Source organism: Balaenoptera ricei, chromosome 4 (genome assembly GCF_028023285.1).
Source record: "Balaenoptera ricei isolate mBalRic1 chromosome 4, mBalRic1.hap2, whole genome shotgun sequence".
NCBI classification, from domain to species: Eukaryota; Metazoa; Chordata; class Mammalia; order Artiodactyla; family Balaenopteridae; genus Balaenoptera; species Balaenoptera ricei.
In genome coordinates, this window is record NC_082642.1 from 160,601,265 (window position 1) to 160,628,483 (window position 27,219).

At 51.9% G+C, this 27,219-nt stretch overlaps 1 protein-coding gene across 8 annotated transcripts in view; it reads left to right on the top strand.

The window, feature by feature from the left end:
* The window catches only part of ADARB1 (adenosine deaminase RNA specific B1), a 116,520-nt gene that overhangs the window by 23,415 nt on the left and 65,886 nt on the right, over positions 1–27,219 (top strand). For 7 of the 8 annotated variants that reach the window (XR_009503034.1, XR_009503035.1, XM_059921715.1 and 4 more), the window contains exon 2: positions 26,397–26,532. The gene's annotated coding sequence lies outside the window, so the exon portion shown is untranslated. Of the gene's footprint in view, positions 1–1,573; positions 1,666–26,396; positions 26,533–27,219 lie in introns of those variants that run through there. The other variant, XM_059921716.1, reaches the window with a different exon arrangement.

Below are 27,219 nucleotides of genomic sequence, written 5' to 3' on the forward strand. Positions count from 1 at the left end.
ACCCATCACCCACAGTACAGAGAAAGGCTTTGCACACCACCCAGTTGTTTTTTGACTTTATAATTTAATGAACCAAAGTAAAGGTAAAATATCTTTTGATTCCCAGGTGCCCAGATCTCCTGAGCCACATCTTCAGTTTGCTGGGATTGTCCCATCTCCTTTCAGTCTGTTCATGGAGTGGGGGGAGGTGTGACCTTGGCGTCCATGTGCTGCACACTGGTGTCCGTGGGGTTCTGCTTTCTGGGTCCGTTTCTGTCCGTGAGGTCGAGGCGTGGAAGCCGGCGAGGCGCGGGCGCTGTGTCCACGCTGGGCAGGCCCTGACGTGGCGCCCCTACCCGAGGACCAGCCGCAGAGCGAGTGGGCCCAGCGGGGCCAGCAGGGCAAGCGGGCCAGGCACAGGGCTCGGGCCGCGGGCTTTGAGCTTGATGCCGGGCAGGGCCCGGCTCTCCGAGGTGTTGCCCTCCGGGGTCGGGGTCGGGGTGGTTGCACTGTCCGTGGGCTCCGCGCAGGTCTGCGCGGGCAGGAGCAGGGCCACCAGCAGTAGCAGCACCGGCGTGGGCGGCGCTGCCATGGCCGTGCTCTTTGGCGCGTCCCCGGTCTGGTCCGGTGGGGCGGTCGCGGCCGGCGCTGGGTGAGTCTGCTCGGCTGAGACCTTTTGGGGGTCCTGTCGGGCGAGGTCTGGGCCGCTTCACCTGGCGAACTCGCGCTGGCTGCTGTTAACGGCGTGCCCCGCGCCGGCTGCGCGCCCTCGCCCTTGCGTTCCGGAGCCGCCGTGCTGTGCCCCGCGCGCCCGGCCCTGGGTCAGGGGCTTATCAAGCCGCCCGCGCCAGGCCCCTCCCACCCGCGCCGCCCCCGCCCGTTTCCTCAGAAACCCCGCTTCAGATATTTTAGGGGATACCGGAAAACCTTACCTCCTAAAGTATACACACAGAGTTTTGGTTTTAAAAACCTTGAAATTATACTTTTTCTTAAGTATGCCTGTGATATAACTAAAACATTTTTTGGCTAATGCTTTGGTTTTGCTAATGTATAACATTTACTTCCTGCCCTGGAGTTTAAGGGGTAATTCATTTCTCAAGTAAATCAGGGATCCTTTCGCTTTGGGGAGTTACGGTGGGCCCCACCATCTTTCCAGCTGTAAAACTTCTCTCCCCAAGCAAAGCGTGTTGTGAAACTTTCCAAATACTGTGTACTCCACAAAAACATTTGAATATTTTGGGTGCTCGTCATGTTAGTAGACCAGAGTCTCTGCTGATTGTTAAATGGGAAAAAGAGCAACTTAAAATTGTGTAAGAGAAAAAGAGTAGACGCAGTGGAATGTCCTTTGCCAGACTCGGTCCACTCTAAAGCGAGCATGCTTTGTGTTTATTTTTAGTTTAAATCAGGATTGTTAGTATTCTTTTTCTTACTTAGATTTGGTCTCTACTTGTTGACAACACAAGGGTTTAAATTTTTTTACATTTTTAAAAATTATGGAAATAATACACACCCTTGGAAATAATTATGCAGGCAGTTTAAAATGAAAAGCTGAGGCTTCCTCCCGCATCTCGCTCCCTGCAGGCAACCCTTTCCACAGGACCACCCAGTCAGTGTCCGGCAGGGGGAAGCCAGTCCCCCAGAACAGAGTTGGGGTGCTGTTACCACAAGGAGGAAGATGGATTCAAGGTAGGCTCAGCTAGCTGTCTGCCAAGTGTATTTTTTAATGTGTAACTGCATGCTCCATAAACGAGCAAATAAAAAATAGTGAGGGTTCCTTTCTAAGACTGCAGGAAACACCCAACATGATCCTGGAGCCCCTGATAGTGCCAAGAAGTATGGAAGTGCAAAAGAATACCAGCCCCCATGGATGGGTGTAGCAGGGGGACAGTGGAGCCAAACGAGGGAGCTGCCAAGGGCCAGAGCTGGAGCCGGTTCAGCAACAGAACACAGTCGTATTGGATCGTGGCCCGAAGTATAAAGCAAACACCCACGGGTCCAAACGGACATAACTAAGTGATTGATAAGGAAACGGGGGAAGAGGGAATCTGCTCTGCGGGAGAATCCACGTGGTTCTGCAGACACTCCGTCCTCGGGGAGGGGAGGGGAGCGTCCCCCCTCCTTGGGTGCAGGATGTGCACGGCGACCTCCTTCCAGAGGACAGTGGGGAAGGGGGGAAGCAGCTGCACAGCGGAGAGACCTGACAGACACACCTGCGTCAGGTGACCAAGGTCAGAGTCCACAGTGCAGGTCACGTGACAGCACGCACCCCGGACGGGACGTGATGAGAAGGGCCCTTCCCCTCTGTGGGGTTCACTGAGGGACGTCCTGAAAAATGTCTGACTGGCCCTCAAAACTGTCAAGGTCATTAAAGGCAAGAGGTCTGAGAGACTGTCAGAGCCCAGAGGAGCTCTGAGGGGACACATGACTACATGTCACGTGGGGACCTGGATGGGGTCCTGGGACAGCAGAAGGACGCTAAGGAAAACTGAGGAAGTCTGAATAAACTACGACTTATTAGTTTCCTCGATAATAGTTTATTAATATTGGTTCATTAAGTGTAACAAATACAGCATACTAATGTAAGATGTTAATAATGGGGGAAAATGCGGTGGGTATGTGGGAAATCGCTGTGTTGTCATCTTAGCTTTTCTTTAAAATTGTTCTCAAAAATAAAGTCTTTAAAAAGTGTTTTTTAAAAAAGCTAATAATTCTGTAGAAACTCCTTTTGTGTCCTCACCCTCTGCCCTAAGTATCAGCCCAACTTTTTTTTTTTTTTTCTTTTTGGCTGCGTTGGGTCTTTGTTGCGGCATGGGGGCTTCTCTCTAGTTGAGGTGTGCGAGCTTAGTTGCCCCGCGGCATGTGGGATCTTAGTTCCCCGACCAGGGCTCGAACCCGCATCCCCTGCGTTGGAAGGCGGATTCTTTACCACTGGACCACCAGGGAAGTCCCTCAGCCTGACTTCCGTGGCAACTGTTCGCTTGGTTTTCTCGTAGATTCATCACCTTCGTTTGTTGCCCTGGACAGTGTATCTTGTGGTTTTGCCATTGCAAACCGCGCTCAGCAGGGAAGGGTCAGATCGCCAGCGAGGACTCCTGGGCGAGGCCAGGGTCTTAGTGACTGTGGGTTTCCAGGGACTTCACTTGCAGGCGTCCCTCTGGCAGTGTCTTCACTAAGTCACACAGGTTTATACATTTTTCAAAAGTGAGACTTTTAGTCAGTTAGGACTGCGGCCAGCCCCTTCCACTGGCTCCCCCCTCCCCCCCAACCCCTCCTGTGCTGGGAGGCCTTGGATGGCCTTGGACATCTGTTGCAAATCCGCCCAGAGGAAGCCGCACTGGGGGTGTGTGTAGTTGGATTTAATGGGACACAGGTGTGTGGGGCTGGTGGCTTCTGTGAGGAGTTAAGGGCGTCCAGGTGCCGTCAGCTTGGATGTTGGAGTCGTTCTGTGCAGCTCGGGGTGTGAAGGACCAGGGCCAGTGGAAGGGGCAGGTGCCCGCTGCACCCAGTGACCTCAGGACCCCAGAAAGGAGAGGACAGATGGGGGCAGTGGAGGCCCAGGTGGGGTCTGGACAGGGACCGCTTGACTGCGGCTTGGAGAGGGCGGGAGCGTGGAGGCTGGGGCAGGAGGGGGAGGTGTTGGAGGACAGGGTCCCCGGAGCTGGGAGCTGAAACCCTGTCCTGCTTGCCGGCAGTGGCCTCCAGCAAAGGTGAGGTGTCCGTTTTGCCAAGTGGGACGCTGTGAGGGGCTGGAAGCACAGGAGTGTCGGAGGGACAAGGGGGCTCTGCCTCGCCGGGCGGGCAGCCCATGGGGCGCAGATGCCACACGTGGCCCTGGCGAGCATCCTGACAGCGGCCCAGGAGCTCTGCTCAGAGCTTCGCCTCCACACACGCTCCCCCGAGAGGCTTTCTGGGGTGACTGCCGGCCGCGAGGGGTCTCGGGTTTGATGACCTTAACACACAGGCTGCATTTCCCCCAGGGGGACATCCTCCCAAATGAAGGGCACGAATTCCGAGTGTAGGGTCGGCGGGCAGGGTGGAGTGGAAGAAACTTGCCTCCCAGCTCAGGGTGAAGGTGCCGGGGCGGGCGATGTCTGTGAGCTTGCTGGGTCACCTCCTGTGTGGTTCTTCTGCTGCCTCAGGTGCATCATTGAGCCTGCGATTTTCAACTTCTGACTGTGTCGTTTGTGTCATTTGTGTTTTTCGAGGAACGTTCGGTTTCATTTTGGCCCTTTGGGTGTGATAACCTAAGGTGGAAGGCCAGGTCTCTCATGCTGGTCACCTCGAGGGTCTCAGAGGACAATTAACTGAACACATTCTAAACGAGAGAACCCCTGAGAGTTAGCCCTAAGGAAACAGGGAAGTATTTTGAACGTTGTGCAGAATAAAGCACCCGAACGTTGTGTTGGTTCTGTGCTCTCTGGTACACCAGCGTTACAGGAACCTGTGTAAGTGGGTGTATTTCAGTAACTGACCACCTTTATGAAGACCCCCTGGGGCCTGTGGGAGGATGCGGGACCAACCGGCCTCGGAAGTGCTGAGACCCTTGCCCTGGCCAGGCTTTCTAGACCTGTCGGGTGAGTTCTCTTTTCACAGTAGGCCCTGTCTATAAATTTTGGCTGAAATCAGCTTCTTTGCTTTTTCAGTCTGTTTTGCTAGTGATACTGTTGCTTTTGTTCTGTAAAACAGCTGCGGGGGAACATCAACAGTCTGGTGTCCATTCTTTCCTGAGGAGAAAGCTACGTGCCATTTCACGTTTCAGGATTCTTTACTTCTCAGCTTGCTGACAGAGTTGTTCTTAGATTTTCAGCCGTTGTCAATAGTGTTTCAAGCTTTCAAAGCTGGTTGCTTTTTTTTTTTTGCTTTTTCACAGCAGTATTAATTCCTTTCTTTGTCTTAATTGCAATTGTATCCTGTAAAAACGGGCTTATTAAATTCCTTGGGAGGTTTTTTTTATAGGTCCCTTTCTCCACTTGCCTATGATGCCTGCTGAGTTTAAAGCCCTTTTCTGGGGTTTAACAAAGCTCTCTGTGTTCAGGGCGGGTTTTGGGCCTGTTTCATGTTGCAGCCTAGACTAGTATATTAAGTACACATGTAGTCTGTCAGTTAACTCATCATTCTAAGTGTTTTCACGATCATTTCTCTACAGCCATCCTGATGCGTGAACTCGCACAGACCTGACCGATGCGGGGCCTAGATTAAGTTTCCTGGGTGTGGTCTCCATGGTAACCCCTGGAGAGCACCCGGGAGGCCGTGGACCTTTGGCGTGTTTGCTGACCCCTTTTCTCTTATTCTTCTAATAATGAGTGACTTGGGAATTAGAACAACAAATTAATAAAAAATGAATTTTCCCAGCAACATAAAAAAGTTCAGCCCACTTCCCTTTTACAGACCGGGTTACTGCGTCTGCGGTAGACTTGGGTCCTCCCAGTGGAAGGTGCCCCGAGCCAGGGAGCAGCAGGATGAAGGAATCCCACGTCCCCCGAGAGTGAGCGTGGTGCCGTGGCTCAGTGTAGGGTTGGTGAGGTGTAGAATTGCTGGAATACTACAGTCGTGGAATGGGAGTCAGAAATGTGTTTTCTATTTATTTCAAATTCTAATAGAAGTAACATTTAGAAATCTAAAACAATCTCTTTTTCAGGGTCCACAAATATCAGTCATTCAGTTTGTCCCACATGGCAGTTTTGTTTTTCTCTATGAAAAAGTCTTAGCAAAGGTTTAAATAAGAGCCAGAAAAGTAAAGAAGGTTTTATTGAAAATGAATTCTAGGTGCTCATTGGCCCTCCCCCCTCCACTTGTGCTCCCCACAGCGGAGTGGGGCTGGCGGTGGACCACAGGGAGGGCGGGAGGCGGAAGCTGCAGGAAGCACGGGTGTGCAGTGTGACTACTAATCACAGTGTTCCTACCGGCCAGGCTGCGAAAAGAACAGGAGGACACAGAGGCGTGGAGTTTGGACGAGAGGACGTTAGCCGTCCCTGTTTGCAGCTCCCCCAGCAAACCCGGGCGGTACTGTCCAGCAGAACCTTCTGCAGCGCTGGGGTGGGCTCTGTCCTCACCCCTGCACTGTTTGTGCGGAGGCCACCACGCGGAGAGAATGGCCCAGAGTATCAGTGAGGAGAGCAAGTCACATAACAAAGGAACCTGCCAGGGTAGCAGGAACACAGAGCTACTGCGCAGACGTGAGTGGTGCCGTTCACATACACAGAGCTAACCGCTTAGAAGTTACTGGGGAGGGGACAGCCCCTGTACCACAGCAGAATACTTAGGAGTAAACGGAATAAGCACTGCTCGAAACCTGAGTGGAGAACATTCCACAGATCCTCCAAGTCACAAAAGTAGCCTTGAGCAGACGGAAGGACATACCTTATTCTTGGTTTGGACGTCGCAGTATCACTGAGGTGGCGGTGCTAAGTAAGTTTACAAATTTAATGTGATTCCAATAAAAATACAAACTCCAGAGTCGTTTTTTTCCCTTGGGCTGGACACGTTGATTCTAAAATTGACAGAAAAAGAAGCATGCATGAATATCTAGAAAACTCAGAACAGAAAGGGCTAAGAAAAGGGCATTAACGTGTCCTGTAAAGCCTCTCTAAGAGAGGTAATGTGGTGATGGTGCAGGACAGACACAAATAGACAGAACAGACAGACCAGTGGACCAGAAGCCCAAGTACAGATGGAGATCTAGTGTGTGATTAAGAGTGCTGGGTCGGGATGAACTTTTGAAAAAGTGATTTGGGGACAATTGGACACCATTTTGTAAAAGACAACATTAGATTTATGCCTTAGACCATGTACCAGTGGATCCGAGAGCTGAATGTGAAGAGGAAACTATTCGAGTGTAAGAAACATTCGTTAGTATAACCTAAGTGTGGGAAAGGCTGTTAAAAGTATAACTCAGAGTTTAGGGTCCACAAAAGAAACGATGGCGAAACTGATGACATTAAAATACTAGAGCGATGAAAAGCCTCTGCCCGACCAAAACAGCAACACTGTCAGTAAGGTCAGATGACAAAAGGTCATTTGTGAGAAAAATCTACACAACATGTCATTAATATTTTAAAATTGTGGGAAGTGAAAGGCCAAAATCCTGTAGGAAAATAGGCAAAAGGCATGAACAGACAAGACACACACACACACACACACACACGTGTAAAAATGGCCCTTCAGCTTCACTGAGGTACCGTTTCTCACACATCAGATTAGCAGAAATTCCAAAGCCCTTTTGAAAGCTGTCACAATGTACGTGCTTAGTGGTGGTGAAGGGGCCTCTTCGGCTCCACAGAGAGCGTTGAAGTTCACGGTGGTTGATTCTGAGCTAACCCGTGGTTGGCTTTGAAATGGACCTTATGATGAAAGTGACAACTCTGCCCCTAGATTTCATTGTTGTTAGGTGCTGACCACAGAGTGGGCGTTTGGGAAGCTGTGTGCACGAGCTGCTGGGCCCCCGGGCCCCCTCACGGGCGCCGTCGGTCGCTCCAGGCCGTTTGTCCTTCCCTCATCCCCACACTCGGTAGTCCTGCAGCTTAGGAGCTGCTGCTCTGCTGCCCTTTGCCTTCGCGTGGCTCTGTGTTCGTTGTGGATTTCACACTCTGCTTGGCAGGAGGCATCCGCCGTGGGTGCGCAGATTCGGCGGCAGGGCGGTGCCCTGTCTGTGCAGTGCGGCCCCCCCAGCCGTCCACGAGCCGGGTCACCCTAGGGGGCCCGCCCGCTCAGGTGGCCAGTGCGGAGAGCGTTGGTCTGTCTCAGGAACTTGACCTGAAGAAGTCAGACGGAGAGGAGGAGAGGCCCGTCTGCAGGTCAGAACCTCGTCTCGGGCTGGGCTGGAACCTTGCGTCCTGAGCCACAGGCCCGGCCCTCCAGCCGCCGTCTCACCGCAGACCCCCGCTGCTGGCAGGGGACTGCCTTCTCTGCTCCTGGGTTTTGGTTAAAGGCCGACTTGTTTTGATTTAAAAGCTGATTTTGTGTTCCAAGCGTGGACCTAAGAACACACGGCCTTTTCACGCAGTCTGGCGGGGCCCCATGACGCTGAGCTGCACCGGTGCTGCGTCCAGCCCTCCTGTGCCCAGTGGGCGGTGGCGGCGCGGAGAGCAGGTCCCGGGCCAAGGCCCCTTCCAGGCCGGGAGCCGCGCCCCTCTCCGTACGGGGGACGTGGGGGGCAGTGTCCGTCCTGCCAGCCGCCCGTGGGGCTGAGGCCTGCTTCTCACTGGGGGTCCAGCGTGGCCCTGGGCCGCTTCCAGCAGTGGGACAGCAGCCTCCCCGCCCCACGCGGTGAGACCATACCAGGGTCAGCACGCGGTGAGACCATACCAGGGTCAGCAGTGGGAGAGGGTGACAGGGCCCACCCTGCGGTGGCGCCGCGCGGACAGCTGCTGGACGTTTGCTCCCTTCCTCCCCCCCGGCACCGGGCAGTCTCAGCCCTCCCCTGTTGGCCACAGCCCAGCCCGGACCCCGGACGATGCACTTGCAGGGGAGAAAGCGGTGATTTGGGTGGATGAGGGGCCTGGCAGGTGTGCATGTGCCCCCTCCGTCCCCCTCGTCCTCCCCGCCGCAGTGCGGGGCAGCCTGACGTCCTTTACAGGCTGCGTGGCACCGCCCGTCAGAAGCTCCCATCCCTGGCGTCTTCCAGCTCTACGTGCCAGGCCTTGAAGCTTCGTTTCATTTTGGGGACCGTCTGGAGGGGAAGAGAGATGCCTCATCATGAAGGGGTGCCTCATCCCTGGAGCCACCTCCCCAAGTGGCTCTAAGAATTAAAGGGACGTTTAAAGCAGCACCACTAGCCACACGTGGCTGTTTACATTTAAGTTAAATAGAAACAAAAGTTGGTCGGCTCAGGCGCACTGGCCAGGGAGGGGTGGAGTGGGGACAGCAGGGGGCAGCTGGGGGCAGCAGGGGGCAGCAGGCGGCAGCAGGGACAGCAGGGGGCAGCAGGCGGCAGCTGGCGGGGGTGAAGGCGCAGAGCCGGGCGCGTAGGTCCCGGGCGCAGTGGCGGGCCTGGCTGCTCAGCCTCCCTCTCCTGTGGGGCGGTGCCCCCGTCACCCACAGGCTTTTTCTCCTGTGAGAATCCTGTGCTTCGCTGTAGAAAATCCAGACCACAGAGACGAGCAGAAGAAAACAAAAGAAGTCATCTTGCCACCCCGAGGAGACCGCAGTGACCTTCTGGGGCGGTGCCTCCTCGCGGGCTCACGTGGGCTCACGGACGGGCCTGCCTTGTACCCGAGACCCGGCTGGTTGTGTGCACGGCCGTGGGGCACACGTGGCGCGGCTGCTCTGCTCTCGTGACAGATCAGGGAGCTGAGGGGGACTAAGCGGCTGCCGGGGGCACGGCTCCGGGGCAGAGTCTGGGCCCCGGGCTCACGTGTGTGTCACTGCACAGCCACGCCTGACCGCGTGTGTGTACATCCAAGCACGCTCACACGTGAGGACGGTGGCACCGCTGGCCTGTCGAGCGCTGTTTCCGTGTCGTGAGCCGCTCTCTTGGCCGGGTGGGTGGTGTTCCTCCTCGCCCCTCCCTCTGGGTGCTGGTTTGTGCTCCTTCCTAGCACCTGGCCTCCTGGGACGGGGCCCTCCGGTTGTTGAAGAGTGCGGAGGTGGCCACAGTATTTTAACCCAGTCGTGCACCTTTTGCTTGTTTCCGGGTGTGCTGTTCAGACCAGTGTTTTGCTGTAGCTCTTAGTGTGCTTTCGGCTGTAAGTATAGAAAAGCCGCCTCAATCTGAGTTTCAGCAAAAATAGTCAGTTTACTCCTGAGGTTTCCTTGAGAGTCCTATAGCAAATCATTCCAGAGCCGCTCGCCAGCCGCACAGTGAGGAGTTTCTCCTTCGAGCTGCGCAGTGCAAACGCGAGGCTCACGACCCAGCCCGGAGTCAGATGTGAGCGTGTATTTATATCCTCAGCCTTTCTCCAAAAAGCTCAGACGCTTTTCTTTCCAACTCTAGCTTTCTGCTCTATTAGCTAGTGCAGGGAGAAAAGAAGCTCAAATTAGTCAGTTTGCTTTGTATTTATTTTTACTTGGCCTTTTCACTTCCAGATTTTGAGAAGAAAATGTGAGATTCTTTTCTCTGCATAATTTTCTTCCTTGATGAGAAGCCTCTTTGAGCAGTAGACTCTCTGAAAGTGGTGGAATTAACCTCAGGGTGACGTGTGCATTTTCCGTTCAGGAAACAAACTTTAAAATGTCGATCTGTTTACTTTATGAAGTAATTATTAATTCTTTTTTCAGTAAATTGGAAAACAGCACACTTGCATCCCGAGTAGCGCTTGTGTTTTCCACACAGTCCGGCAGGTTTCCAAGACAGAGGGACATGGGGTGACTGCTCGTGAGGACCATTTTGTCAAAGAGCCAAATGAGGCGAGAGTGCGTGGGATTTGTTTACCATTTGGTTTTTATTTATTTGTTCTTCAGGAATTGAACTAAATACTTGTCACTGGCAAGAATCTATTTTAATTCAAGTCCTCACCTGTAGCACTTTGAGGGGTCATCCTAATCTATTTAAGCACTCAGCCATCCCTTTGGAAATTCTAACAGTCAAGGAGTTGCTAGCATTTATTGCACCTTTGATATTTCTATTTACAGTTGCTGTCAGGATTCATTTTATTTTGAATAGGTGACAAAATTTTGACCATTGTTAGAAAAAGGTAATAAACAAACACGTTGAATCTCATGGTATGTGTTATGAAAACAGAGGTTCCTGTCCTGCTTCACAGAAGCAAGGCACGCGTCTCTGTCCCTCTCTGTCCCGGAGGACACCCGCCGTGCCCTGCTGACACCTCCGCTTTCCGCCTGCTGTCCGCACTCTCGTGTGAGATGAGGGCGCTCCCGTCTCCTCAGGAGCCTTTGTGCTCTCACTCTCCTTCCTCTTCCACCTCATCAGCAGTGACTTTTAAAATGCTTTGTGTTTGAACTGTTGTTGAGAAGCATCGCACACGGGAACGTGCACAGGCCATGGATACGCAGCTCAGGGTGTTATCACAGAGCAGACTTGCACCCAGGCCAAGACCCTGAGCGCTGGAAACGCAGCCCTGCCCCCCGCAGCCTCCCCCGGCCCCCCGCCTCAGGCAGCCCCGCCCCAGGTGGAGCCCCCGGGCCCCCGTGGGTGCGTCTGCCGCCGCCCTGGGCTGTAGGTCTGCTTCCTTGCTTGCTTGTTTTACACAAATGCAGTCAAAGCACGCGTTTTTGTGTCTGTTTCCTTCTGTTCAGCGTCATACGCGAGGCTCCCTGTGCTGTTGGAGTTTATTGCCATGTGTAACATTCCACCGTTTGACCATCATTCTGCTGACGATGGATCGTCAGGCGTTTGGGGGCAGTTACGAGTAAAACTGCTGTGGCTGTTCTGAGGGCGGTGGACGTCTGACCCGCGGCCCCGGGCGGCTCTCCTGTCCCCGCGCTCCCCGGGCCTGGCTCCTCTCCTGTTCCCGCCTTGTTACACTTTCCCGCTCCGCTAGGCGTGTGTGCCCGGGGAGGTGGTGGAGAGGGGCAGTGCTCCGACACCGCTCGTGGCACACCTTCCCCCCTTTGCTCTAAAATACAAAAGACACTTTTTTTCCTGTGGAAGTTGTAGAAATTGGCTCATCATTTTCCAGTTCTGTCTTGGGTGTCTTTTCCGGAGTTGCCTGTTTTATTCAGTTTTTCAAAGGCGTAAGCAGGTCATCACTTTACCGTAAGTGAGGCAGGTGCCCAGGAGCCACGTGGAGGCTTTGGGCGGCCCGGGACCTGCCGGGACGCCTGCGGGGAGGGGAGCCGCTCTCCCTGGTCATCGTGCGGAGCTGCGCAGCGAGACACGGCCCCCTCGTGGCCCATCTCTCTGGGCGAGGTGGGAGCGAGGAGCAGCCGGCAGGCGTCTGCAGACCTCCCTCTCACCTCCCGGCTGGCGACGGGGGCTTGCGCTAAGAACGGTGACCGGGCAGTGACCGCCAGAGCGGGGACACCTGCGGTTCGTAACTCCTGGAAGATGGCATGGGGAGTGGGCGTCCTGGGCAGATGGGGTCAGATCCCAGAGCAAGGCCGAGGGGGTTGCCGGAGGATGAAGGGTGCACTGGGGTCGTGGGGGCCAGAGGGGCCGTGGGAAGGTCGCCAGGGCTGGAGGCCAGGGTGTCTGAGTGCCACACGCCCTTGGACTCTGCGTAGTTTACATCCGTGAAGAGGGAAATCTACTCGCCTCGCTTGAATGCTTCCCAGGGCTATTTGGGGGGACAAGATGTGCAAATAAAATTTAAAAATATTTTATGAGACGTTAATTGTTCACCTTGCCCTCAACTCCTCTTGTTTACTTTTGATGGGCACTGAAAGGAAGTGCTTGGAGAACTTCCTCTCTTAAAACTACCAGGAAATGGCCTGGGACAGTGGAATTTATCTAACAGAGCGTCTGAAACGTGGTCCGTGGGTGACACCTCAGAGGGTCCTGCCTGGAGGTGCCTCTGAACTACTGAGAGTTCTTTAATATTAGCCACTGTTGAAATAACTCCTTAAGACTGACACAGTTATATCCCAGTCAGCCCTTCCTTGACAAGTGCAAAGGTCAGTTTAGCTTAGCCACTTCATAACTTTCTCAGAGATTTCAAGTTGGAAGTCACAATTGGCTATTACTTTTGTGAGCTTAATCTTTACTGTTAAGATTAGTCATATATACATATCACATGTATGAAGATTAATATTTAGTTAAAAATACCTTTAAACACCTGTTAAAGCACCAGAATTCTTTTATAAATTGAGGAGAACCATGTGATCTAACACGGTTAGTGGCATAAAGTTTTCTTTTAATGAATACCAGGATTAGTAGACATCGCCTGTGTATCAATCAGAGGTTACCACACTCAGTAAAAAATACTGAGCACATTCTTACTAGGCAGTGGCTTGGGCCTGAGAATACCTGGAGGTTTTCTTGGTTCCTGCCCTCAAAGGCTCCGGCCTGTTAGATGGCACACAGATAAAACACGGATCGGAACAGGAGGCAGGCAGGGTTCACCAGGTATGGCAGGTGTTGGAGATCCATGTGGCATGCTTTCCCATGAGACCACAGATCACCCCCAGGATGCATCTCAGGGGCTTGGAGCGGGGAGGCCTTCCACCCTCGTGGGGCAGAGGGGCCTCTGGGCGGCAGGAGGGCTTCGCAGTTGCCGGGTCTTCACGGAGGAGGTAGTACTTGAGCGGAACATTCTTTTGGGGTTTGATTGTACTGAATCAAATATTAAAAGTGTTCAACATCACTTAATTTTTGTAGATTACGAGCATGTCGGGGTTTGTTAACAGGTGGTTTCCGTCCTCACCTGGTCATCCTCGTCCCCCACTCCGTCCGCAGTGCGTGAACCCTGCGGAGTCCTCTGCCTGGATTGTTGTATTCACTCCCTGTGCAGCCCCGGGAGGTGGGCATCCAGGAGGGAAAGCCTGGAGCCTCTAGGCCTGGGGAGCTAGATTTTCCAGCAGGCACGATGCCAGCTCTGTTCCTAGCCCGGCACGCGGGGCACACCGATCTGCACGGAGGCCCTGTGCTGGCTCGCTGGAGAGAGGGTCCAGCCACAGCAAAGCAGGATCTTGGGGAGGTTTGCTTCTTCCGTCTCCCAGGTCGCTTACCCAGCTGTGCAGGCTCGGGAGAAAAGTAAAGTGACCGGCCATCTGGTGACAAACAACATTTTGAACTGAGTTCCATTTCTTCATCCCAGAAATGCAAAAATACATGTTTTTGGATATTCGATCTCATGTATTGGTGCTCAGGGGGAGGCGATCCGCTCTCGTCCTCTGGCTGGTCACAGAGTGAGTGACAGGTGGGCCCGTTATCGAGTGTGAAAACGCAGTAGCAGCGGCGCCCTCACTGGAGCTCACGGTTGGGCAGTGGGCGTTCCCACGTGTGCGTTTTCTGAGTTCTGTTGTTATGAGGGTGCTGACTTGTTGTGCCTGCGCGCCTTTGACTTCAACACGACCCCCCTTCTCCTGAAGCCTTGGGTTTTGAACTTCACATGTTTAAGAGTTGAGACATCTTTCTTTTTTTGTGTCAGTTAAACCCAAGGATTCTTGCAGAAGTCATCAGCTTTGTCTGGTAGGTGAGGACAGTTCACTTGCTCTGAAACTCCAGTGTTGGTCTGCAGTGCTATTGTGTAACACATATGTCTTGGGGCTGAGCCCAGAGCCGTGGCCTTGTCCGGGGTGTCTAGTGCCTCACCTGAACTCCAGGGCAAGGGCATCCCCTGACCTAAGTGTTAGGGACGCAGACTTATCCATTAAGGGAATTTATTTTGTCATTTTCTGCAAAGCCAAAAGCTGAGGAGATATGTATCTGTTAACTAAATGACTTCTCCATTGTCACCTCTTTATGCGAGGACCCGTGCTCTGCATTTTTACTGTGGAGACTCAGCCCTTTTGCGTGAGGGTGGATACTGGGGGGAGAGATGCTGGTGAGGGTGTCCCCAGGGCGAGGCTTCTCCCAGTTCAGCACAGGAACAGCTGCTTGTTTGAGCCAGCTTTGTCGTATAAACAGGGTCAGACTGAGACTTGGCCTTGTCCGAGGGCGGGGGCTGGCGGGACCGGTGTCTGTGCTCTCACGCAGCCACTGTCCCTTTGCCTCAGCTGCTGTCTTTGAAGAACACTTCTTGCGTTTCTGAGTTTCTTTTACGTAAGATTTTATATTTTATTCAAAAACAAAATATGCTCATTGTGGACTCTGTGTACTTTGCAGAGATGCAAAACTAGGAAGAAGGAGACGCATTAATCCCGTTGCCCAACAGCAGCTGTTGCTACTAGCATTTGTCTGTGTCCTTTGAGCTTCTTTCGTATGTGTTTTATTTTTTCCCTAAACACAGTTGATAGGCTGTTGCTCCTCTACGTATTTCTGCGGGCCTCTTAGATCACTGGAGCAAGATGTGGTACAAATTAACAGCAACAACTGGAGAAGTGGTTTATATTTTCGTTTTCAGGGTATAACAAGGACTTTACTGAAGATGTTTTCTGTCCCTGCTCTTTTGATCCCACGTGGAATGGACAGCATTATGCTTCTGGGATTTCTTCCTCTCAGGACGGGGGCACAGCAGAGAGGACGCGGCCTCGATGCAGAGCTGCTCCTGGCCACGTTCTTCTCCCAGGACGCTTTGCCCGCTGCCCTTTTGAGTTTCCAGGGAGGTCGTCTCCAAGCGCCGTGGCGTCTTCCCGCCACAGCTGCTCTCCCTCCGGGCCGGCGTGTCGGGCGTGTGAAAGTGTGTGTGGTGGGGACACGCAGGAGAAATGCAGAAGGAGGCAACTGAACAGCGCTTGTCAGCACCGACTTCTGTGCTGCGTGTGGCTCTTGCATCGTAGACGTGGGGGATTTGTGTTATGTATGTGGCATTTCCATGATGTGCACGGGACTTCTGTTGCATACCTGGGATTTCTGAGATATATGTACATACTTACCATATACGTGTGATGCGTATGTGGAGGTTCTCTGTGAAATCCTGGTTTAGTCTCTGCACCATTGTGTCATATACCTTCGTCATTACACCATGGACGTGTTAGTACAGAGGTACCTCCCTCTTCTTAGGACTGACACATTTTATCTTTTTGCTCTCATGGTAAAAAATAGTTTTAAAAGCATTCAATTCTATGTAACTAATATAGTGCTCATAACTACTTCACTTGTTACAAGGAGAGCTTATTATTCTGTCCTACAGATGCACTGCAGTTGTTTAATACACCCTGATGGATAAGGGTGTCCTTTCAGTTTAACTGTTTAAAAAAAAACCTGAAGTGATATCTGCACGTGGTATAAGAGTGTACTCAATTTATAAAAGAACTCTGGTGCTTTAACAGGTGTTTAAAGGTATTTTTAACTAAATATTAATCTTCTTACATGCGGCCCAGCCTTTGAGCGAGAATGAAGTTACACGTTCCCTCTTCCTCTGTGCTCTCCCCAGAGGTGAACAGTTGATGGTGTGCGTCTTCTCCCTCTGCTTTCATGTCCTTCTTATCTTTACCCCTGTCACTTTGTCTCGCTTCTGTTCACGTGGGGAGCCAGCAAGCAGTGCCTCTCTAGTTCTTGGCTTTTATGGGTTATATTTTTAGATTTATATTGACAAAACTTAAAACATTTGTAGTCTGTTTCTCATCTGTCATTAAGCTTTCTGTGCTTTTTCTACAGCTTTAGTCCAGAAATGTTAACGTAAGGAAAGCAAAGTGTATAGTATTATGATAATATAAATATATTTTACTGCAGAGCCAAATAGCTTGACTGGAGAAGGCAGAAGACGTAATTCTGCGTCACAAAGCTGTTGCCCAGGAAAGAGGATGTGCAGACGGAGCCTCCTGATTTCTTTTCGGGCTTCGGTGCTGCCTCTGGCTGCTTCAGCTGCTGTGGTTTCTCACATCCCATGATGTTCGTTTCTTAAATTCCATTTTTGTTTTGCTGGAGCACCTCCTTAATCCACTTCTTTTTTTTTTTAAATAGATCTTTATTGGAGTGTAATTGCTTCACAATACCGTGTTAGTTTCTGTTGCACAACAAAGTGAATCAGCCATACGCACACACATGTCCCCATATCCCCTCCCTCTTAAGCCTCCCTCCCATCCTCCCTATCCCACCCCTCTAGGTCATTGCAAAGCACTGAGAGGATCTCCCTGTGCTATGCTGCTGCTTCCCACCAGCCAACTATTTTACGTTTGGTAGTGTATGTATGTCAGTGCTACTCTCTCACTTCACCCCAGCTTAATCCACTTCTTTATGGAACGCATGGCTGAGAGACTTCTTGGGTTCCTGCATGCAGTGTTCAAACATGTGGTTTATTTGTTCCCATACTTGATTGGTAATTTGGCTGGGTCTAGAATTCTCGGTTTATACAGTTTTCCCTTGGAACTCAGAAAGTATGCTCTAGTGTTTTCCAGAGTCTGGTGTTGCTGGTGAGAAGTCAGATGGCAGCTCGATGCTCGTTCTTTTGCGGGTAGATCTCTCCTGCTCTCTCCTTCTCTCCCTGCCCGTGGCCTCCAGTGCTGATTATTTGACTCAGAATTGCTCTTCACCCTGATCCACTTCTCTTCCAGGTCCAAGTGACCATACTTGGACCCCCCACCCCCACCCCCGCTGCCTTGGAAACCTCAGACTGTCTTTGGAGAGTATTATCAAGCTGTGGCCCGGGGGTCATACTCCTGCCCTTGGCTCCTTGCTCTTGGGAAGCCCTGCGCTAATGTCTTGCAATGGCTCCTTCCACTCCAGCGAGTCAGCCTGGGTCCACCTGCTTTCTGCCGTGAGCGACCGTCCCAGCTTCCTGGGCTGCGAGCCCCCTTTGTCATTTTTCAGCACTATTACGGCTCCTTCACGGCCAGAAAGTACCTCTTCTGACCTTTCAACAGGGCCTTGGGAAGAAAGGAAGGAAGATGTGGACTTTGTCACTATTTACAATGAAAAGTCTTTAGATCACCGTTAGTGGCAAGGTTCTGTACCTTTGAACATCTTGAACGGGGGGGTTTTTTCTTTCCCCTGGAAAAATTGCTCAACATTATCAAAGAATTGGGAGGAAATTAAATGAGCCAGTTCCAGTAAATTTGTCAGCAGCATATATAAATCTTTTAAGAAACGTGTTGTACTTTCACTTGTCATTTTGTATTATGTAAGAGTGCCCCATAAACTTAAAAATAGCTGGGTAAAAAAAAAAAAAAATAGCTGGGTAATTTTGTTACACTTACCTTGATAGTGTGTTGCAAGTTAGTTAAATTTCGTATACTGGGAGTCAGCACATTACCAGTAAATGAGACATCTCTACCTCATTGTACCCCTACAATTCGGAGGGGTTCTATGCATGTGTTTTGCAGTAAAGTTGGAGTTGATTTATGATACTCGTAAGTTTAGTTTTTGAAAAATTATCGTTCCAAAAAGCTGACAAAATTTTCATCCCTGTGTATACAAGCAACCCATATTAAACTAATGTGAAATGATAAAAGAAAGCTAAAGTTATAACGATAAAAATAACAACAGTAGCCATTGAAATCCATAGTAAATTAAAGCTATCGTCGAAAATGAAGTGTTCTTTCTGAACGTGGGGCGCGTGGCCCTCTGCGGGCACCTGTGCTGGGTGTGGGGACCGCACTTCTGTCTGCAAACTCGGGGACACCCCAGGTGTGGGTTAGGAATTACAAATTTGAGTGCTCCTTAATAATTCACTTTATAGGTTACCATCAACTAGTACTGATAAAAGAGAGGCTCTGATGTTTTGTTGGTTCAGTGCCAAAGAGAGGACCGGGTTTGGGTTCAGGCACAGCCAGTGGTTAGATCCTCGCCCGAAACGGGATGCAGGCCGGGGCTCTTTGGGCGTCTGACTGAAGCCCTGTCCGTTTTCACTGGGAAGATGCACCTGGACACGCAGACACACCGTTTTGTGTCTGATTTCACTCTTGCCACGGACTTGGGGAACCCTCTGCACCCCTGCTCTAGGAACAGGCGCCCAGCGGAGGCCGTGCCACGTGTGGAAAACAGAGGACGGGGGCTGCATGGCCGGCTGGCTGTCCCCCCCGCCTCACCCTGTGGCTCTTCTCACAACTTCCTGACGGACGCGCTGGGATCTTCCGAGGACGCCGAGCCCTGTCGCCCTTCCTTCTCCCCAGGGCAGAAAGTGGGGGGCGGGGGCTTTATGTGCTTGGTCTTTATTTTCATGATTGGCAGAAATACTGTTTTTCATCCTCTCAGCTTCTTTATTTCTTCTCTCCTTGTTTTCAGTTCTCTTCCACAGTGGAGTTCATCACACTAATGGACGTTGAGGGAAATGCCAGTTTGGGTTACTGAGGAGTCCGTGTGAAAGCGCTCTTGAGTAGAAATGTCACTGGCGACGTGGAATATTGATTTATTTTCAAAATTCAGCCAACCGCCCTTTCTTGGTATGGACACGTCCAACTTGGTTGTGATGTGCTCTTTTCCATACGTGCGTGGGTTTGAATTTGCTTGTATTTTGGTTACGGTTTTTGTGTCTCTGTTTGTAAGAGAAGTTGGCAGTAGTTTTTAATTCCTGCAGTGTCCTTGATGGGTTTCCAGGCAAGGTCACAGCGGCTGTGAGGAGAGTCAGGAAGCGTGGCCTCCTTTCCCTCCTCTGCGGGTCTGTGAGGTTCACGGCCGCCTGTTCCCACCTTTCTTCTTTCCCGCTACTCTCCGCGACCCCCTCCTCCTCCTTCTGAGATGGACCCTCGTGTGGCGCTGCTGGCAGAGGCCCGAGGTGCCGTTCGAGACGTCTTGGCTTTTCTCACCGTGGAAGGGGATCTGCCCCCTCCCCTCCCACTTGGCGGGGGTCTTACCATCCCTCCTGGGCCCCGGGCCTCCTGCTCTCTGGGGGCTAAGTTTATAATAGTTACTTTCATTTTATTTGCCGGGGGAGGCTGGTCTCCCCACCAAGGGAGCTTCTTTCCTTCTAGGGACCTGCCCTTTTCTCCTCTCTGTTCCCTAACCAAAGGGCATTTTCTGGTTAAAAACTTATATTTAGTTCATCTTATGTAAGAGCAAGGAGACAGATTTGAGAACTTTCTATCAGAAATGATTAAAGGCTTTTTCCTATTTAGGCAGCTCATCTCCTTGCAATGGATAATAGAATATATTAATTTTCAGTATTTGATAAATAACCTGACCGAATACTTTTAAAATTATAACATTACTTAAGAAATACAGAGATCACATTTGTTTGGATTTTAGTTAAGAGCTTCTGAGAACGTGTTAGTTTGACATGAACCTGATCGAAGTGTGGCTGGTGGATGTCCCAAGTTTATGTAACGCAGGGATGTGACGGTAGAAGCTGGCGCTGTTGTCACCCAGGGACACGAGTCCCTAGGGAAGTTTCCGCGTTATTGGTATTTTTAGACCTTGAAGTGTATGGTCGGTCTCAGCGCTCCCCCGCCCCGGGCCGCTGCCCCTGACATCTCTCCTCACCTGCTCTGGCCTGTGCGGGTCTCGGGTCCTTGTTCTTTCGGTTACGGGAAGCCTCCTGAGTGTTCCTTTGCATTTAATTCTTCCTTTAACTCTCCTCTGTGTACTTGGCTCATGCATTTCAATCTGGAGGGCTTTTCGTTTTCTCCAGCTGTTCTCTTCATGATCCAGTCCAGGTTTCTGGGGGGAGGTGTGCGGGGCCGTCTTGGTGGGTTTCCTGGCATCTGTGGGCAGTGGCTGCAGCCCTGGGGCGGGCGGGCATCCTCTGGGCCAGGCCCCCCTCGTCCGCTGCTCTGCGTCCTCCTCACGTTTCTCTTGGTCGTGTGCTTTGTCGGCTGGGATGGGGGCGTCTAGGCCGGCATGCCTTTGGGCTCCCCTTGGCAAAGACCCCTCTTCTGCTCACCCACTGGCCTTGCTGGTTTGTCCTGAAGGGAACAGGAGCCGAGGACAGGGAGGGCTCAGAGCGCCTGTCTCTCCCCACCTGCCACACCTGCCGTCCTGGAGACTCAGGCAGTCGCCGCTGTGCCCGGGACTGAGTCGCTCCTTTTCTGTGCTGGGTGATGCCGGTGCTGCCTTCATTGTGTGTCAGCATCGTCCTGGGCCTGAGCGCGGTAGAGGCAGGGGGAAGCTGTGCTCTGGGCCCTGCGGTGACGGCGCCCTGCTCGCCCGCTCTGTTCCCGCCTCTGTCTCTGTTCCTCTCTCCCCTTCTCTCTGTGACTCTCTGTCCCTCTCTCTGTGTGTCTCTCTGTGTTTCTCCCTCTCTCTTTGTCTGTCTCTGTCTCTCTCCCCCCCACTCCATCCCTGCTTTCTTCCTGTGGAGACGCAGGGCTCATTCCTACTGGTGGGAACATTGGGTTTCTCTAAACACCATCATAAAACAATAAGATATATAGACATAGGGAGAAGTCTCCCACCTATTTAATGAATTGTTTTAATGTTTGCAACACGCTTTAATTTCCCATGAAGTACTTGATTGTTGAAAGTTTGAAAAAATAACATTTCCTTCAGGTCATAAAAATATTTCCAGTAATATTACCAATTCACTTCAAAAAATAGGAAGAGGGGTTTTAAAATTCAGAACAAAGTAGTCTTTTTTATTTTATTTATTTATTTATTTATTTATTTATTTATTTATTTAACATCTTTATTGGATTATAATTGCTTTACAATGGTGTGTTAGTTTCTGCTGTATAACAAAGTGAATCAGCTATACATATACATATATCCCCATATCTCCTCCCTCTTGCGTCTCCCTCCCACCCTCCCCATCCCACCCCTCTAGGTGGACACAAAGCACCCAGCTGATCTCCCAAAGTAGTCTCTTTTAGAAACAGCTTTTTTTGAGGTGCAGTTGACACGTGCCCAGACCCTGTACCCTGTACCCTGTAACGTGTACAAATGGATGAGTCTCCAGACCCTGTGGGAGCGCCGCCCTGTGAAGGTCATGAACACGACCCCACCTGCCCACTTCCTGCCACAGTGGATCATTTGCACCTTCTGGAGTTGACGTGGATGGGTCAGGCAGCTCGTCCCTTTTTGGTCTGGCTTGTTTCACTCGGCGTGATGACTCAGAGACCCAGCCACATTGTTGCAGTGCTTCATTCCAAAGGAATCTTGCTTACGAGGGAAAGTACGTTATTCTTATTTGCTCAGAACCTGGAATGTATTTAATTCACTAAGTAGAACAAATGACAAAGTCCATTTTGGTTGGTCTGTTAAGCCCAAAATGCAGGGGAAATAAAAGGTTGGTAAACTGAGGCCCTATTGGGAGGTACCAAGGTCATGTGAGAAACATGCGTTTGGTTGAGCCTTCAGGACGAGGTGGATCCAGTATTCTCGACCTGGACCCAGTCCCATTGACTCAGACCAAAGTGGGCCCTGCGTGGGAGCAGTGACAAGTGTGGTTCTTGGATGTCATGGAACAAAATGTGCCGTGTGGAGCGTTTCCTAAATGGACTTTATTTATTTAGGCTGCGCTGCGCGGCTTGCAGGATCTTAGTTCCCCAACCAGGATGTGAACCCGGGCCCTGGCAGTGAACGCACTGGCCCGCCAGGGAATTCCAAATGGAGTTTAAATCATACAAAAAAGATTAAATCAGGGGCTTCCCTGGTGGCGCCATGGTTAAGAATCCGCCTGCCAATGCAGGCGACGTGGGTTCGAGCCCTGGTCCAGGAAGATCCCACATGCCACGGAGCAACTAAGCCCATGCGCCACAACTACTGAGCCTGCGAGCCACAACTACTGAAGCCCGCACGCCTAGAGCCTGTGCTCCGCAGCAAGAGAAGCCACCGCAGTGAGACGCCCGCGCACCGCAACGAAGACCCAACGCAGCCAAAAATAAATAAATACATTTTAAAAAAAGATTAAATCAAACCAAGACCTCTGGACTAGACTACCATTTCCTTGGGTATTTCTTTCTTCATAGAAGTATCAGAGGAACTGAGTGCTCCCCCCTGCCCCATTTATCAAACCCTGACTGCGTGATATTTGTCCAATGGCGGTTCCCCTTCCTTGGGATTTGTACCAATTATTTGAATGTTCTTGTATTTAAGTGTTCATTGCAGTTTTACCACGTGAAGCTTTCACTTCTCTCCATAGTAGTTCACATACTAGAATTGACTTTATTCTTATGAAATCTCAGCCAGGAAAGGTTTTGTCTCTGTTGAAGCTGAAATATCAATGACCACAGTTAATGTACTTCAGAGGTTTTAATAGTTCAGAACAATTGAAAAACACCTATCTTCTAAAATTTCATGTTTTCCTTTGACTTTCTCACATTGGTTATTGAAAAGCCTCTCTGCCCCTTTGAAGGAACCGGGATCCTTGGAGTCACTCCGGCTTCGTTTCATTCCTCCACCCGTAGGCCTCATTCCCAAGGCCTGTCCATGGCACCTGTGAGATGAGATACCTCTGATGTTTTCCATCTCTGTAATCCCTCTGTCCCCTAACTGTCCCAGCCTCACCCTCCGGCCTTTGCCCACAGAGCTGTCAGCGTGATCTTTCTGAAAACACAGTCCGGACTCCTCTTTCTCCTGCAGCTTCTCCTGAGAGGCCTCCCCTCTCCCTCTCACCAAAAGCATCTTGATGGACTCCTCCTGCTTTCTGTCTCAGCTGAGGGGCGTCGGTGCCCTCCCTGCCCTGGCTCCGTGACTCGGGCCCCACCTGCAGCCTCTCTTTCCGGTGCCCGTCCGCTCGCCATCCTTCTCTGGTGGGTACCTGTTCGTAGGGCTAGTTAAGCACTTAAAACCGTGGCCGCTGTCAGTGACGAGGAAGAGCGCTCCTTGTCTCAGCATCCCTCAGGTGATCGTTTACCTGTTCACTTGCCTTGAGCATAGCAAGCCTTGTATCTTGAATAATCGGTGTCTCTAAACATCGGAGAATCTGCTTTGTTTAACTGCACGCTCACGTAACAGGTTTACACACCTACAAGGTAGAAAATGAGAGCACTTATTTTGTGGCAGAGTTAAGCCCTAATTTCCAGTCTCATTAAATTATAACGATAAATATCACTTTAAAAGGAAATGCAATTGCTTCATTTAATCAATGTGATTCTCAGGGGCACAGCAATCCCATCAAGTGCTGAGTGAGGCATTTATCTCAGTACAACTAGTTCTGGACTTGCAGTTGGTACTAGGTGCGCTAGATCTTACGTGACCCCTGTTTTATCATCATTGCTGTGGCATCTGGACTCCTCTTGTCAGCAGAGAGGCGGCTGGAACCTGCCGTAGAAACCCCTCCAGCCTAACTAATTTGGGGTCACGCTGCTGTCAGAGGAGGGTGTCCCGAGCCAGGCGCAGTCACCAGGAGAAGGCTCCAGAAGGCGGGGGTGCCTGAACGTGTCAGGGCCGGAGGCCACGGAGCCACCAGCTGGCGGGGCTCCTCTGTGTGCCCCACCCCACCTCCACCCGTTTGGGGGTTTTAGGGTGTCCCGTGCCCTGCCCGTTTCCTATGGTGGATCCAGGCAAACGAGACGGGGCAGGATTCTGACTCAGCCCCGCTTCACCAACTGGCCTCTTCTCCCCAAGCTCCCTCTCCTTTCCCCACGGGGTCTTTCTTCTTCTCTTCTGCAGGAAATAGGAAACCTCTAGCTGCCTCTCCTGACTTTTCTCACGGTCTTGCCACCATAGCCCTCTTTGCTAGTGCAGGTGGTTGGCCGGTTGCTGCTGCCACTGGCTTCATCTGGCTCGTTGTATGGCAGCTGCAGTTGGCCCCGGAACAGCGTGGGTGTGAACCGCTCGGACTTCCATCAGCAGTCCGCTCTACAGCGCTGCGCGACCTGCGGACGCAGAGGCCCCGCGGGTACTGAGGGGCCGCGCGCGGATGTGGCAGCCCAGCCTGACTGCGGGCGGTCGGTGCCGCTCGCCCGCGTGGTTCCCGAGTCGGCCGTGCTGGGCTCCGTCATCGACGATGCCCCTGGACACCGTGGGCACTGCAGGCGTGTTTTGTTCTCAGTGCCTGGTTGTCTCAAGCATCCGTGTTGTGAGCCGTGTGGTTCCTGCGGAAGAGTGCGGGTGCAAGAGAGTAGTTCTCATGACACGTCCGTGCAGCTGCCCCCCCGGGGTAAAAGCAGACGCTGTGTCTCCGTCTCCTTGACCACGGCCCCTCCCTTCCTGTCCATATGGCCGCTGTCCTGTGTTTCAGAGTAACGCTGTCCTTGCCGTTCTTTTTAGTTTACCACGGAGCGTGCACCCCTCAGAGTCCAGCTTAGCCGTGCCTGTGATTGGGCGTCACGTACGGAGTCGTGGGTGTATTCTCTTACGTCCCTCTTGATTTATTAACGTGGTGGATTACATCACTTGATTTTCACGCATGCAGTTATTTTCGTGCCAACTTGATCATGCTGTATCAGCCTTTAAAAATATTGTTGGATTGCGTTTGCTGACGTTTTGTTGAGGATTTTTACATCTGTCTTCAGGAGTGAGTTTGGCCCATACTTTTTCTTCATGTTCTTCACAGATGTGTTCCTGTTGAACGCTGAGTGGGACTTTCTGGAGAAGCCATCTAGGCGTGGAGTGTTCTTTGTACACTGATTTTTCTTTCTTGATTCTAATTCTTTAACGTTGGTAGTTTAGTCAGATTTTCTGTTTCTTCCTGAGTCAGCTCTGCTGAGTTGCATTTTTCTTGGAATTTGCTCATTTTGCCTCAGTTTACCAGATTTTTGGAATAAAGTTCCTAGTACCCTCTTACTCTACGTTAGTGCTGTCAGGGTTTGCAGAGATAGTTCCATTTCGGTGGTCTCTTGCTGCCTGACTTACCCACCCCAAAACCTGGGGGCTGAGAACAGCCACAGTTTTGTTACGCTTGTGATGTCGTGGGTCAGGGATTTGGCGGGGTGTGAGGGAATGGCCTGTCTGTGCTCCACGGTGACCGGAACCTCAGCTGGGGTCACCCAAATGGCTGGAGGGGGCCGTGGGTCTGGAGCGTGTTGTCCGGGGACCTGGAGAGGCCGAGTCACCGCTCGCAGAGCCAGGGTGTCCGCCCAGGGCCCTGCTCCGAAGCCCGTCCTTACGGCCCTGCAGTCCCCCTGGGAGCATGGCAGTCTCCATCACCCCGTTCCAGTACTTTGTATTTAAAGGTCTCAGTGTACAAACTCCTCTGTGTGTCCGAGTGCGGCTCTGCACCTCTTGTCGTGCTGCTCCTGCCGTGTTTTCCTTGCTCTGTTTAGTCTGTGGACTTTCGCTTTGTGAAGCTCCTGGAACGGCACTTCACCCCTTCGTGGTTCGCACTTGGTCCTTCCTCTTTCTCCTTGGAGTGCGGGGGGTCGTGCCCCGGCCGCTGCGACCCACTCCCACCTGCCGCGGAAGTGGGCACCGAGGCAGCGCCCCTTTACTCGCTTCGCCCGGGCGTGGAGGTGGGCCGCCGGGTGGTGATGAGGTGGGTGGCGCTGTGGGTGGGTGACGGGAGGAGCCCAGCACAGACGTCATTTGGATATCAGTTTGTTTTTCGAAAGGAAAATAGAGATGTCCCATGCTCAGGTTCTGTAGGTGTTTTAGCGCGTTGCGGTCGTGCTGCTGGTCGGCGGGGAGATAACATGGAGGTGCGGATGCAGGGCTGGCCTCAGCTCCTGAGCCTGGGCGGGAGGGGGCGGGGAGGGGCGGGGAGGATGCCGGATGTGCAGCTCTGGGTCTGTCTGCACTCACGCGCGTGCCCGGGCCCGTGCATGTGACGTTCCCTTTTTCGGAAGATAGGTCCATACAGGACTTCGCCTGGGGCCCCACTCCTTAGCGCGTGGGTCGGTGCTCGTTTGCGTTGGCACGTCCGCCAGCAGAGATCCGGTGGTGCGTGTCACGTGCGCGTCTGCCTATCGTCGCGGGGGTGAAGGCGTGATTGACCATTGGGTATCTGCTTTAAATATCGTAAGAGTACAGTAAAAGTAAGTGAAACATGTTTAGGAGAGGGATTTTTTTTTTTTTTTTTGCCTGTGCTGTGTGGCCTGCAGGATCATCTCCCAAGGAGAGGACTTTTAATTAACAATATTTATTATTAGAGTTAGCTCCTGCACTGGTGAAAAAGCTTTACTATTGAGTTAAATTAATGCAAAGTAATGGAATGCTTCTGTTACAGAGGGAAGGCTTTCAGGTTGGGCACAGAGAGCTGGAGGGGGGCCTGAAGGAAGCTCGCCAACCGGACGCCACACTTAGATCTTCTCAGCCCCGCCTGCACCGAAGGGCCGAGGAAACAGAAACACGTTGAGTGCGAGGTAAGAGCAAAACACCTGTACATCTCTGCTAACATTTGACTAATAAGAGTGCCTCTGGCTTGCCGTAAACTGATTAGTTAAGCCTTTGGCTTGCCGTTTAAAATGCGTGTGATGGGCTGGCTTCCAGCAGAGACCGTTTTTTTACTGTCCCCGCGGTCTCTCGGCCGGTGCTCTGCTGCCCCCCAGCGGCCGGCGCGGTCCCTGCAGAGGGGACGCCACGCTGGACTTGCTGTAAAGCCTTTGCTGCAGATTATTTTCCTTGAGGTGATTAAAAGAAAATTTCGTTAGTACTTATTTTTGTGACTATTATATGATTCAGCGTCTGCTTTTGAGAGGAGTTGAGACAAGTGTTAAAATCCCGGTAGTGTGATGTAAGGTTAATTTGCGGCCTGCAGAAGGTCTAGCGTTGAACTTTCAAGGAGGTCTTTTCACGGGGAAGAAGTATACGGAAGTGGTCGCCAGAGGCTGCTGAGTGCAGCAAGAGCGTGTTCTGTGTACGTTCACTCCCCCGGTGGGGGCTGAGGAGTGTCTGCCACATCACAGCACCCTCTGGGCCTGGGGGACGTTGGACGGGGCAGACGTGGAGCCCACGGGGTCGGGTGGGGGAGGAGAGGTGCGCCTGGAAAGGCCCCACGTGCCATTTCTGTGTCTGTAAACGTCAAGGATGTCAGGCACCTGGTTCCCAGG